A 15252-nucleotide genomic window follows, 5' to 3' on the forward strand; every position below is an offset into this window, starting at 1 on the left:
CCCAAAAAAAAACCAGATGAAACAAAAAAAAAAAAAAAAACATGCCACCAGAAAACACACACACTTTCATCCATCTGTGCCTGTTTGGAGACCTAAAATTAGTGTTTGAATCAGTCAGCATCACAAATGTGTTCAGCTAGAGTGGACGGATCAAAAGAGTGAAAACTCACTACTTTTTATGCTGTGTTCAATATCTGATTGACGTGTATTCAAATAATATTTCTGGTTTGAATTTTATTGCCTTCAGCTTCTATGGTTCTTGTTCTGCTGTTCCTAGCTAAGAACTTCAATACTTGATATTTCCTGTTCATCACAATCCACTTGAAACCCCCCTTTACAGACAGTTAAAAATATTTATGTAACTTTAGTTTTTAAAGATTTTTCTCAACCATGACCTCAAAATTTTTTTCTCTCCTGCATTGTCTCCAGACTTTTAAAAAATAGGCAAAAGAGTTAAAAACAGTATTCTCATCTCATTTTCAACAAAGCTATGAACAGATATAAAATCACCTCTTTATTTTATATTATTTCAGACCATTTTAGTCATTACAGAGGAAAACAGCACATAGCTTCAGAGGGAAAAAACATCATTACTTCCCAGCAGCAGACAAGATCTGCAATTGAAGAAACTCGTGTCTACTGCTGTCTTTCTGCTGTCAGAAGTCTGGCTGCAGGTAAAAGGCTTCCTTGTGGCAGGCCCAAGTTAAGATTAATGGCTCTGTCTTTGTTTTGGGTTGCCACATCCATTTATTTGATAATATAGAGCAAAGCCAGTTTTAGGAACATTGTCATTCAAATACCACAGCAATAATTTCCTTGAGGTAGAAGACAGTGGCTACCTCTGAACTTTGCTGGTATCAACCAGCAGCAATGCATAATTCATCATTTTCCAGATACAGCCCCAGTTTTGTATACAGGACTTTGATTCCTTGTTCCTGGTGCATCCATGGACATTTGACTGAATTCAAGCCTCTTCTGTTTCCTGCCTCCCAAACATTTCAAGACTGCTGTGTATGATTAGCTCATCTTTGCAATTTACCACTGCAATTTCCTGTATTTGCCAACGTTTTTTGTGTCATCTGCCAGTAATATCAGCAGTGATTTGTTGGTTAGAATAAATACATCCTTCAAAAACAGTCATTTTCAAGCCTGTTTTTTTATAAAAATCAAATTGTCTTTTTTTCTCTCTCATCTTCGGGTATTTCCTTACATATTAAATACATATAACTCTTATTTTACTGGTTGAAAGTGTCATGTTTGCACATATGGAGTATGAGCTTGCCAAGATCACACATTGGTTCCATGGCAACGTCATAATAGGATCCAAAAGAGTTATTTGAGAGTCAAGCCAATAATTTTTATGTTAGCAAATAATCATTAGAAGCTTTTATGTTGCTTTACTATTGGTTGAATAATAGCAGCAGCATACGTCTCCAGAGCCAAAGTGTCACAAGTAATTTTTTTGCTTTTACAGAACAGATGTTTTCTTTGCCCCTGTGCTTTCTCTTCAGTCTAGGTAAGCTGATGTGCTCTGTAAGGACATTCCTGAAGTGCTTTTGTCATGCCATGTAAAGAGACTCCAGTCCCTGCTCCACTTTGGTTTGTTGCACACACAGCACTTCAGCATTACACTTTCACACCATGGTGCACAGGCTATAGGGTGCACATGCTGCACCCATCACTACATCTGTGCTTTCTCAATGAGTTTTGTTGGTTGCTTACCTTTCATTGTTTCTCTGCTCTTTTTGAATATTCTTCTTTGGTTTCTAAAAAAAAAAAACACCATCAAGTATTAAACTACAACCATTTTTCAGTCTGGTTTATGAAATCACACTGTATAAATTTAGTCTTTGAAAGTGAGCCATGCACCTTTTATGAAGGACTTTTATCCAAAATGCTAGAAATTTTAAAGGAAATAAATCATCTTAATTTCAAAAATTAATAGGGGCAAGATTTATTCTTAAATCATGGATACTCCTTTCTAATTAAATTCAAATGTGTTTAATGCATCTCAGGAGTGCTAAGCTAATAAGCAGTTCTTTTCTGGAACTTAACATTCTTGATCCCTGTCAATAATTATATTGGGTGACTAATAAAATATGATGCCAGGCATTTTTAAAATCTTTATCTTCCTCTTCTGTCTCATTAGTAAAATGAATAGGTTTCCTCCACAGGCACCACCTAATCTGGAGATATCAATGTTGTTCAAGGACATTGCAAATAAATTTCAGCACATACTCCTTCATGCACCACTCATATAAAATGCACTTTTAAAAATTCTGGCCTTTGCCATTCTAAGGTTTCTCTTTCCTGTTAAAGCTTATTGCTAGCATCAAAGGCTGTAAAGCTAAAAAAGGCCACTACAACTGTCAAGTCCTGTCAAGTCTCCTGACCAGAAGAACTTCATGCAGTTACCTCATCAAATCCCTGGGATGACCAAATCCCTGGTCCTGTGGCCTTCATATAAAAGCAAAAGCCATCCCTTGTGACTTTAAATATTTAGGTGTATCTAAATATTCAAATAGATGACTGGGGAGATTTCATACTGTCTTGAAGTTGGGAAGACAGAAGAAGAAATAGGTTGTGATTCATTCAACTCCTTAAAATATTTTCATCTTCCTACTTAGAGTTCCTTTGACATTTACATTCAAATTATACACACCCTGCCAGTGATTACAACAGCAGAGATATCCAATGTTGAATGTTACATATATGTCTATGCTACAAGGCACATACATAATCCTTGACCCTGTTTTACATGTGGTATGTCACAGAGAATCATTGAATATCTCAACTTGGAAGGGACCCGTAGGGATCACTGAGTCCAGCTCCCAGCCCCTCTCAGGATTACCTAAAACTAAACCATATGACCAAAACCATATGATCCTGATGCTCCCTGAACTCTAAGGGGCTTGGTGCAATGACTGCTTCCCTGGGGAGCCTGCTCAGTGCCAAAAAACCCTCTCAGTGATGAACCCTTTCCTAATCTGAACTTCCCCTGATGCAGCCTCACTCCATTCCATGAGAATTGAAATTCCATTGAAATTGAATTCCATTCCTTTAAAACTCACTTATCACACTGCACCTGCTCAGTTTTTTTTTTAATTTTATAGTAAGCCATAGTCCTTGGCCTGGGCAAGAGGAAAGCTAAATCTACACAACCTACAGTAAAGCATGCAGCCTTCCCACAACTCCTCCAAACCCAAGGTTTGTCTAGAGAATACTGTCCACACACTTCTCAGCTAGAGAGGTTTTCTTTTCACTCTGCTCTGCCCTGGTGAGGCCACATCTGGAATATTGTGTTCAGTTCTGGGCCCCTCAGTTCATAAAGGGCAGGGAACTGCTTGAGACAGCCCAGCACAGAGCCACAAAGATGATGAAGGGAGTGGAACAGCCCTCTTAGGGGGAAAGGCTGAGGGAGCTGGGGGTCTTCAGCTTGGAGAAGAGGAAAATGAGGGGTGACCTCATCAATGTTTATAAGTATGTAACGGGAGAGAGACAGATGATGGTGCCAGGCTCTTCTCAATTATGCCAAATGACAGAACAAGAGGCAAGGGATATAAACTTGAGCATAGGAGGTTCCCTATAAACACAAGGAAAAATTTTCCATTGTGAGGGTGACAGAGCACTGGCACAGGCTGCCCAGGGAGGTTGTGGAGTCTCCTTCTCTAGAAACATTCAAAACCCACCTGGATGTGACCTGATGTAGGTGACCCTGCTCTGGCAGGGGGGTTGGACTCGATGGTCTTTCAAGGTCCTTTCCAAACCCAAACTTCCTGTGATGCTGTGGTCATCCACTTTCTTCACTTCCACCTATTGTGAAAGGCTTAGAGAGGCTGTTGCCAAAGACTGTGCCAGACCCCAGCTAAAAAGAAGAATAAAAAATCCACAAGAGAATATCTTGTAAAGGACAGTCCTTGCTGAAGCCAGCTCAAACTAGGCAGACACTTATCAGACACCAAATAGATAGTTCTATCTTCCTGTGTTCCTTGGGACACCTGCAGTGACATTCAGACTAAGTACAAGCAGAGACCCTACTGAGCCTTTTCTTGGGGCAGGCTTTGAGGGCCCTGAATGTTCCAGTAGGCTCTGACAACATCCACCGGGAATCTCCACCTGTGCCACATCTATCCACTGACCTCTGGGTAGGCAGCTGAGATTACCCACATCCAACCAAAAAAAACCAAAACAAAAAAAACCCCAAAACAAAACAAAAACAAACAGAAACAACAACAAAAAACAAACAACCAAACAAACCCTCACCCTGCCTCATCCTGGATTCATCCAGAAGTTAACCTGAAGCTGTGGGAACCCTTTGGGAAAGCTCCTATGTGTACATGTCTGTATGTCCTGTAATTCAAAATAAGGGATCTACTGTTCCAGGCATTCAGTTCCAGTGATGCCAGTCTACATCCTTGCTAAAAAAAGTCCATTATCACAGTGTAAGAGTGGTGGGGCATGGGCATCAGTCATGCTGCTATGATGTCCTGGTGTATCCCTTCCCCCCCATAAAACTTGAGATTTTTAACTATGTTAAAAACATTACAGATGTTCTCTCTGCCCCATCTTCTGCCTGGATGGTCTAATCAAAATCTGAAAGCCTTTTATCAGCCTAATATCTGAGGCTGCTTCCTAGATTGGAGGATTCATGGAGCCCCCTGCATCCAGGAAAGGCCAACTACAGAATCAGACCCTGTCATTTCCCCCCAGTGATGTGGGCTCAGCATATGCCACCATAGCTATGCAATGTCACCATCTTACTCTGTCTCAGGTTTTCCTGTGCTCCAAATAAAGGTGTGCAGGCAGAGGCAAAAGCTCTTCATGACAGTGCCACTTCCCCTGGCCTATTTGCCATCCCCTCAGTAAATCTCATCCACAGCCTGGATGAAGCCTCCCTAAACCCTCTCACTGTTAGCTGAATCCTACCCATAGGAAAGGTGTCTCCTGGTCTTTCAACACAGAAACAGCAGAGGAGAAGGTCTGTCTACATCAGTGGCCTCCAAATGCATCCTGAACTTGTTAAACTGCATAAGATGCCACCTTCACCTAGCCAGGTGTGCCCTGCTCTCTTATTGCTGCTAATGGGAGAACTCCCAGCTGGATCTCCATACAGCTGAAAGTGTCATTATTCATCCTTTCTTCCTCAGTGTATGATAATAGTATAGACACCATTTCTCATAAAAAATGTGATCATGCCTGACTCAACCTGTAGTAACTACTACCCAACACAGGAATGCATCTTCTCCCTGGCCCAAGGAGATAATGATACCTTTGGCCTTGCTATAGGTGTCCTTCAGCTTTATTACCCCAAGCCAATTCCCACTATTTTCCATGTTTCACATGGATATGACTCTTCTAGTCAGAATTTCCAAATGCCTTGATCCTACCTTATATGGAAAAAAAAAAGCATAGAGCTCCATATGGCCCAACATGTGACAAGTTCAGAGCTGCTGAATATACTGACTGTATCATACATGGGTGGGTAGAAGGCTGCAGAGCTTTTAGGGAAGCACAGAGCTAAGGAGTTTCTTCAGTGTAAAAGAAGGTACATTATTCATTCATTCTTCTTTGAAGCACGTTCCCTACAAACTGGTGACTTTTAAACTTGCAGAATGTAGTATTTCTATATGCAGTACTGTAAGTTTAAAAAGATGACACCTGTTTGAGACAGCCTTTTGTTTCTAAATCATGATATTCTGTCAGGAATCAATTACTTAAAGTGAAAGACAGTCAAAAGTTAACATGGACAGGATATATTCATGGGGTACATTCATATTGTATTGCATCTTGTGTGTTGTTAACTCAAAACTTACTTGCTTTTACAGAAACATCTTTTGTATTGTTTGTTGACTTGTCAAAAGCTAAGCATACATTAAAATCCTACATTAAAAAGCACTGTAAAGCACACTGGGAAACCTGGATACAAAGGGGCCACTTCATCCTGAACAGTAAAAACAACAAACCATAGGAAGTTACTCTGCAGTTTGTAGTTGCTGTTCAATTATTGTATAGGATGTGGCATTCTTTGAAGTCCCAGTGATGCTGCATAGGATATGGCAGAGTTTTACTGTTTCTGCAGTCATGTCTGTGCTGAACCCTCTTTCTGTAGCCCCCACACCCCACTCCACCCCTCAAGTGCCAATACTGGGCATGCACTGACCTCATACCATCACCTTTTTTAAACCCTAGCCCACAGCATGCTTTGGTCCATTTGTAGTCACATTTTGCCAGAATTAATATAATTAGAATATAATTTCAGACCTATTTGCTGTCTCTGTGTATTAACACCTGGATGTTATCAACAAAGTACAAAACCAAACAGCCTCTCTCAGGTGGGTCTTCTCCATTCATCTCTGTTACCAAAGTGACATGTAATCCTGAATGCTTTCAGGCTGCCAACAAATATTATTCACCGTTTCTGTTGTCCTAAATAACACTATATGCTATGGTATTTGTTTGGATTTTCTGCTTATAACCTTTCCAAGTTCTCTTCACCCCACACACCACAGTGAAATCCTGGTAGCACCTTAGTGGATGCAATTTTCTAATGGCTTCCCTTCTTCTCTCTTATGTCCCCACCATTGACTGCCATCTCCAGTGCCACCATCAACCACACAGCAGGAGCTGCTGGTGTATCCTTCTACCCTTCATATTTTCTGGTCATACAGTGAAACATCACAGATTTGTGGGGACATCAAATTCCTGTCAAAAAGCTCTGAAGGAAGCCTCAAATTCCTCCTCTGTGGCCTAAAGAACCTTACAGACTCACCAAATCAAAAACTGTTTCAGCCATTCATGATATAAAATTTATCATATAATTTGGCACTTGTGAAGTAATCCTGCAGCAGTGGCTGTACTACTGAAAGTTTCCCACATCTAATTGATTTTTTTTATTGCTGCAGGCTGGTAACCTCCACAGAACTGCTGAAAAACCCAAGTGAGGATTTCATTTTAGCACCTCATGAAAGGACCTGAGCAGTCAGGCTGTAGCACTGACCCTGCCCAGCTTTGTTGTTGCTCAATTTGTTCCTACTATTTCAGCAGTATTGACACAGCAATACATGGTCAGACAGGCCCGTGGAAAATAACCTAGCAAAAATAAAAAATGTAATTGGGATTAGTTCCCTGAGCCAGTTCATTATGTGTTCCTACAGCAGAAGGAATGGTACAACTGAGCAGAGGGAGCTCCAACCACACTTTACAGAATTTCTCATGAGCTACACTGCACACTCAAAGCAATCACAAATATGCTCTTCTGCCTTACCAATGCCATTTTTAGTATTGAGAGTAATAGAAAATGTAAGGAACTATATTTCCATCTGCTCTGCATATACACGACCCTCATAAAGGACTGAGTCAAGAAATCACTATAGACAATGATTTTCAAATAGTGTTTCCTGCCCTATGTTATGAAATAAATTCTCATGCACAAGGTCACTGGGACAAGTTTATTGCATTTTTGGAAGAGTTTGTTTAAAGATTTACTCATACAGTAGACTTTAAAGTGTATGTTTTCAAATGGTTAAATGAATTTCTATGCATACTTATTCATAATATGTCTGTGCAATTATATATCTATTTATACGTGTGTGCTTGTTTTTATTTCTACTTAAAGTTCTCTGAAATATAGTTACCCTGACACTGTATTAAAATAACCTGATGTGGAAATCAGGATTGCATAGTGATCTGTATAGAATTTCTTTACAAGAGCCAAAATATATGACTTCTTATGATGAGTTAATTTGAATCAAGGTACTGGTATTATCCGTTTTGTTTTTTTTTTTACAAAATCGCTGTCTATTGACTTTTCTAAAAATAGTGGGTTTGACTTTACAAAGAAGCAGCAGCTGATAGTATTTGCATATGAGTTAATGTGGTTATGTATATGAAAAAAAAGTCTAATTACTGCTGGAGTGTCTCGTCAGTTAATTATTATGCAGTTTATATGTTATTTGCTTAAGAAGAGTATTGAAGTATTGAAGTCTGTGCCCCAAATAAACTCCTTGTTTTAATATGGAGGAAATATTTAAATGACTGCTTGAATTAAATATTATAATTAATAAGTTTAGTACTATAAACTGAAAAAACATTATTATACAAAAATCTGAAATATACATAAACTAAAGCATTACCTTTGTTACCTTCCTCTGTTAGATGAATCACTGCATGCACAAAGCCACATATCCCAAATCAATATCTTAAGTGAAGTTATATTCTGGCAAAAAAAAAAAAAAAGTGGGAGTTTTGACTACATAGAAATATTATACAAAAACTTCACAATGTGACCTGTAGTTTTTACTGAAATAAATTAATGGATGGCGTGCAGATGCCAAGGTTAAACAGAGCAATAACAAAACATTAGTAAGCACTTTTAATGTAATTAAATTTTTGATGTATTACAATCCTTTAGTGTGTCGTTATTTTTGAAGGAACTTGGGAGCAATACTGGACCACACCCTTATTCAACCTAGTTACTAATGAAAAAAATGTAGAAATGTTTTTAAATTCAGCTACAGAACACAAGTGTGTAATCCATCACCAGTTATGATGGCAAGATTTTTCTCATCTAATAAGCATTCCCAGCAATTATTGAATAAAAGGACAATCCTGAGTATGGTCAGTCCAGAAGGTAAGCAAGCATCAAAATGTGCTATTTAAAGCATCTCAGCTTCCAAGTAACCTTGAATCTCTGTTTCCTCATTGCTGGAGGCTGGGATTGTTCCATGGCTACATTCCCAGTCCACATCAAGGGGCTGCTGGTAACATCAATCTTAAGCAGTGGTCTTTAAAACAATTTTTGATGATGGTCTTGAACAGGCCTAATAATTCTGCTCAATCACCTCTGTTTCTACACAAAAACCGGAACCTAAGCTGACTTCTGATTTTTCATTCTTGTGAAATCCAGCCACGGGCTTTCTGTCTGCCATCAAACTTCTAGAATCACAAATACATAAAATACATCAGACACCCCGTGACACCAAATCATCTTTATTGTATGGAAGCTCAGTCTCAGTTTAGGGTAGAATAAATTTCATTTGACTCAGAGGTCAGTACTTGGGAAGAAAAATGAGAAGTGTGTCGTTTGCATATTCAAATATGCAAATTGGATGCATCCAATTTGCGTTATTTGTCTCCTAATGAGAATGACCTTTTCTGCTGATGGGAAAAAGCAATTGAACGGGGCATGTGAAAGGTACAGAAGAAAAAGAAATCCTAAAACTCTAGCAAAACCAGGTCAACTGCTTGCTTCTATGAATAAAAATTCATCAAGGTCATACTGAACTGTAAATCCCAGTGCTCTTTCATCTTTAGGGACAGCCAGGCTAGGTTAAGTATCTGAATTTTGCTGCTCAGATGTAGCTCTCATAACACTTCTTGCCTAGCACCCTTCCTCTTATTTAAAAAGAAGGTATAAGCATTTCTCCCCCCAACAGATGTGGCTCAGGCTAACACCATCTTTATAACTATTTTACAGAACAAAATTCAAAGCTTTAAAATGCAAAATCTAAGTGACTTGCCCAAGGCTCCAAAGAGGATGTTACTATGTCAGGATTGGAACTCGTTTGCATCTGGTCCCTGGTCTTGTGTTCAAACACATTGGATCAGGTTTCTCTCAGTACTGAAACTGAAATGGGAAGAAGCCACGATCAGTTTACAAAACAGCATTAGGATCACATAACCAGTGTGGTTCTGCTTCTGGGAATGCCAAAGAAGGAACTGAGTCCTGTATACAGGCAGCTCAGCTGTGAAGAGGTAATATCATAGCTACTGCCATGTATTACTATGCATTTAATTATCCTCCCTACTGAAAAAAATCATGACTAGACATAGATATCACACTGCACATTTACATATATGGACAAATTGCCAGCACACTTGCTTTCAAGCTTACTCTTTCACCTGTAGACCTTAAAACCAGGCAGCAATATAGGAAATAGGTCTTAAAACTGAAACCATTCACATACAGGACTCAGGATTAATTTGCTGGGAATTTGAACAAACATCATGGCATGGCTTAGAAGCAAGGGCACAGTTATTCTTGTTGCTGTTTCTTTTTTATTACAGTGCTGCAGGAGTCCCCCCTCCGTCATATATGAGGGCCACATATCATGAGGATTTATTTAGACATTTAATGAAAATATGGCACTTGCAGTTAAGAACTTACAACTGCAATTAGAAGATGAAGAATAAAACTGTCTCTATAGTTGATTTCTGTAATCATAATACTCTAAATGATATTCACATGTACTCATTTTAAGTGTGTGTTTTCCCATGATTATGTACAGAAAGGTTAACACTGCAACTCTGAAAGTGCACCCAGACAAATGTGGATTGTCCTAAAATCAGATACCTTATGCTCACCACTGGTAAGCAAGGAGGAAATTTCCACCCAGAAAAAGAAAATTCAGGCTGCACAGAACCAGCCTGAGCATACACATCTGGATCCAGTTCTGCAGAGCTTTGCTCTCAATAGTAGCTTGTTAGTATGCCTGCTTTTGCAAAATTGATCAAGAAAACAAAAAAAGAGACAAACCTCTTTCATGAAAACAAGGTAATTACACAAAAAAAGACTTTGGGGATTGTTCCTGTTTTCACCTGTGCTTCCAAACCTATTTCATGTTGGGCACAGGTGCAAATGCTTACTGACCAGACACCAGAAGGACCAGCTGTAGTTGTTTGAGTCATGAATTCTCCTTTAAAGCAGCATGGGAAAGAGATGCCCTACAAGCAGGTGACCCTGGCACAGTAATTATTGTTATCTGCTAATGATGCAGTTTCAGGGCTGATTTAGGGTGATGGTAGTCTGTGTTGTTGCCACTAGAAAGAAGAGATCTCTTTCCCACTGCCAACTACCTCTTTCTGTAATTGTATAAGGAAAATAATCCACCCCAACTGAAAAGCTTATCAGTTTCATTCAGATCAAGTTTTGGATTTGGTGGAGGAAGGGTGAGGAAACACATTACCTGGACAAGTGTACAGCAGATTGAGGTTGTCCTGGAGTAGCTGCCAAAGGGCAGGTTTGAAAGATGGTGATAGCTTGAAAGGGGTGGTAGCAGGGGTAGGAGGAGATTAGGGTGGTTTCTAATGTCGAACTGGTGCCAGACTCAAATGAAACTGTTCAGGCTCACATCTATATGGGTTTGTTTTATTGCCTTGTCTTTTGCATACAAGGCACCTAACTTGGTATCTACAATGGAGGTGCCTGCATCTCAGCCAGCTATAAAAGGCTCCTTTTTAAACCAGTGCAGGTCTAATCTCCAGGGTAATGGAGTCTGAGGTGCTCTCTGTCTCATCCTGAAGTAAAAGCCTCGGATGAATTCTTTCTCTAAAAGCAACTATTTCTTTCCATTTGTCTCTAAGCAGAGAGCAGGGTGACTGACTGCTGTAATGTCTGCCTAACCTGAGGGAGAACTGTCTTGTCTGTCAGGGTTAAAATAGTATTGCTGTTTCAAAGTCCTTTGTGAGACCTGTTTTTAACTATAGATATGGTGTGCACAGTTTACTGCTGCACTCGAGTTATAATGAGGTAGGTAAGGGGTTTAAAAAAAAAAAAAAAATTTAAAAAATTATGTATTAGAAGAACAGGCATTAAGACATGGAATGGTGACCAACACATGTAAATGTGTTATCATTGTTATAGTACAAGTTACCAGACCCAAAGTTTGCTGGCATTCTGGAAAGACCTCCAAATTGCATTTGGCTCAGAGAAGTATCATTTTGCATGTTCAAGAAAGCCTTGGAGAAAATGCAGTAAGAGTTTTGTTAACTGCTAGAAGCACACCACTGAGCTAGAAAAAGCTGCTGAAAATTAATTGGCCCTGAAAACAATTAACTTGCACTGTTCAAAAAAAAAAAATGTTAGCAATGGGATGAACAATAACACTGCACATTACTACTACTGGTGCAATTAATCCAGTGTCAGTGGACCAATATGTATTCTTGCCAGTGTTTTCACTTTTTATAGATAAATGAACAAATAAAAGGTGATTTTAACAAAGTAAAATTTGCAACTGTTAATTTTAGGGGAATTGTTTGTTGAATTGAAGTATTCATAGATATTTAATCTGGTGTGTCAATCCCACTTCCAAGTGGGAAGTTTCCCTGTCAGAATTAAAGATATAGTTAATAAAAATAAATACTGACATTCAGGGAATAAAATTATTATTCCAAATGTGAAAGCTGAGCAATTAACAACAAAGCAGGACAGAGAGGGAAAAGTAAATGTTCCTTGTCAAGTATTTATGGTATTTTGATGAAAACTGCCTTATAAATGACAAAATAATACAAGTGTTCCTTAGGTAAGATCAGCATTCAGCATGAAGTTTCCTACATTTCTTGGCACAGAAATTTTGATTATACAAATTCCTTATAGTAAATGCTAAGTGCCATAATACAGGACTTTGATCAATAATGCTATCCTGACTTACAATTGTGGTTTTTTTCTTAAACTGTGATGTGCACAAAGCACTACTTTAAAAGCTCATTTTAGTTGCAACTTACCTCTTCCTTTCAATAACAAGCCATCTGATTACATTTTTTCAGTCATCCTTGTGCCACACATTAGATAATCTCCTTATAGTTTAAAACTAAAAATGCTAATGGATTGGGGAAATGGGTTTCTGCTTTCATCCAGCATATCTGTCTTTTTTATGCTTGTCTTTCAGATCATTTATCTAAATAATAACCCTCAGTACCCACACCTTCCTTCCAATGAACTAAAAGACATCAATGATTAAACTCAATGAATACATCTCCTCCCTTCTCTCGTTTTGCCAGCTGAGGTTACCACCTTCAGCTGCTTCTTTTTTGGGGGAAAAGGGGAGCCACAGACACTTCCTTGCAGAGCTACTCATATGGTTACTCCTAGTTTGTCTCCTTCAAACCAGCTTGAGTTAACTTAAAATAACTGCAGATGTGTTTACATGAGTATCCCCAGCAGCACTGGCTGGAGGGACATTGATCTCAGGGACTGCAAGTAATTGCATGAAAATCTCAGCAAACAGCTTTCAGTCAGCAAATCTGCAGTGGCATACCCAGAAAAGAGGCAGCAGTAATCTGTCCCCTTAAGGGAAGGTGCTGTGGGGGGTAACCTCCTCAGCAGGCAAACCTGGAGATCCAGGAGGTTTGATTTGCACAGCCTGACAGCTCAGAATGAGGGAAGATTACTCATTTTGTACAAAACCAGCATGGAGAAGATTGATGGCCAGATAATGACCAGGTACAAAGATTGTGGAAATTCTGGAAGTGCCAGGACAGGGATTTTTCTAGAGTATTTGTGTAATTCAGTTACTCGTTTTTCATCATGGCTGACTTAAGCTGTGTCAGGATCAAGCTTTCAGATATTGTTTAGCACATACCCTCTGGGAAAAAAGGGAAGGGAAGGGAAGGAAAGGAGAAAGGAAAGGAAAGGAAAAGGAAAGGAAAAAGGAAAAGAAAGGAAAGGAGAAAGGAAAGGAAAAGGAAAGGAAAAAGGAAAAGAAAGGAAAGGAGAAAGGAAAGGAAAAAGGAAAAGAAAGGAAAGGAAAAAGCAAAGGAAAAAGGAAAGGAAAAAGGAAAAGAAAGGAAAGGAAAAAGCAAAGGAAAAAGGAAAGGAAAGGGGAAAGGAAAGGAGAGGAAAGGAAAGGAAAGGGGAAAGGAAAGGAAAGGAAAGGAAAGGAAAGGAAAGGAAATGAGAAAGGAAAGGGGAATGGAAAGGAGAAAGGAAAGGAAAGGGGAAAGGAAAGGAGAAAGGAAAGGAAAAAGCAAAGGAAAAAGGAAAGGAAAGGAAAGGAAAGGAAAGGAAAGGGGAAAGGAAAGGAAAGGGGAAAGGAAAGGAAAAAGGAAAGGAAAGGAGAAAGGAAAGGAAAAAGCAAAGGAAAAAGGAAAGGAAAGGAAAGGAAAGGAAAGGAAAGGAAAGGAAAGGAAAGGAAAGGAAAGGAAAGGAAAGGAAAGGAGAAAGGAAAGGGGAAAGGAAAGGAAAAAGCAAAGGAAAAAGGAAAGGAAAGGAAAGGAAAGGAAAGGAAAGGAAAGGAAAGGAAAGGAAAGGAAAGGAAAGGAAAGGAAATCACTTTCCTCATATACCAGTATTTTCTGAATTAGATGAAACTGAAGCATATTTGAAGACCCAATGGCTTTGCACTGCCGTGAGGCTTTGGAAAACCTTGAGAAGTGGGGTGGAAATAATACCTCAACTAGATGGATGCCACGCTAGGGACTCTCAGACTCACAGCAGAGTCTTCAAGTAACTTGCACTCTTCTGAGGCTCTCAGTGCTTAGAATAAATCCCTTTTGGCACAAAGCTTTCAGTCTGCCTAGTCAAAAATCTTTTGGCTCTAAAGCAATATTCTTGAGTGACTCAGTCTGTTTTCTCCATTGATAAGAACAAAGAATGACCATGAGCTTAGCCTAAAAGTCTTTCTGGTGCTGCTTTGATATTTCCCATGGTGATAAACAGCACAATGTTCTCAATAGCTGCAAATTACAAAAGAGCCAGAATCTACCTACGTGTATTATGTAGTCACTAAATCACATTTTCATGGCATGTGGGAGGTGACCAGGAGACAATAGCAGATAGACAGCTAAAGGAACTATATTCCACTCATTCTGCAGAGGGGAAAAACACATAATTCATGAATATAATTTAATAGGAAAGGAAATCTGTTAACAAAGATTATCTCAGCAGGAAGCAAAAATTTACTGAAGCAACAATTCTATCTGAACTTTCATTTCCACTGAATCATGCCATTATGTTCAATTGAAATCTAAATGTGAAACCTGCCCTTTTGTCTTGTTCTCTGCTGTGGGATCACTGTCAAAACAAGGAACAATTACAAAATGTTCCCTCAATTCAGAATTCCTGTTTGGTAAGTGACGCCCATATAGCACTGAGGTCTAAATGTGAAATCTGTAAAATGGAAACTGGATTTCTCCCCTCTTCAGGTATTTAGACAACACAGGAGAGCTGGAAGAAGAGCTGATAGGTCTTTCTAGTTACTCACATTTTAGATATTAAGACTGTATCAACCAGGTACTTGAAGCCAAAATGGTAAATGTAAAATAATAAACCACAATAATCTAGGATACTGTTCGAAATATTTGTTGTAATGCCATATTTACTTGTGGCATGTCTAGATTTGAATGCTGAAATAACCTATTGAGCAGACATATTTCTTTCACAATTACGTTTTCTTTATTATTATAATTTGTCTGAAATATTGTTTTCATTCTTAGAAAGTATTTTTACTTCATGAACAGGTGATAATGGTTCTGTTT

This window comes from Heliangelus exortis, chromosome 2 (assembly GCF_036169615.1).
Source record: "Heliangelus exortis chromosome 2, bHelExo1.hap1, whole genome shotgun sequence".
Taxonomy (NCBI): domain Eukaryota; kingdom Metazoa; phylum Chordata; class Aves; order Apodiformes; family Trochilidae; genus Heliangelus; species Heliangelus exortis.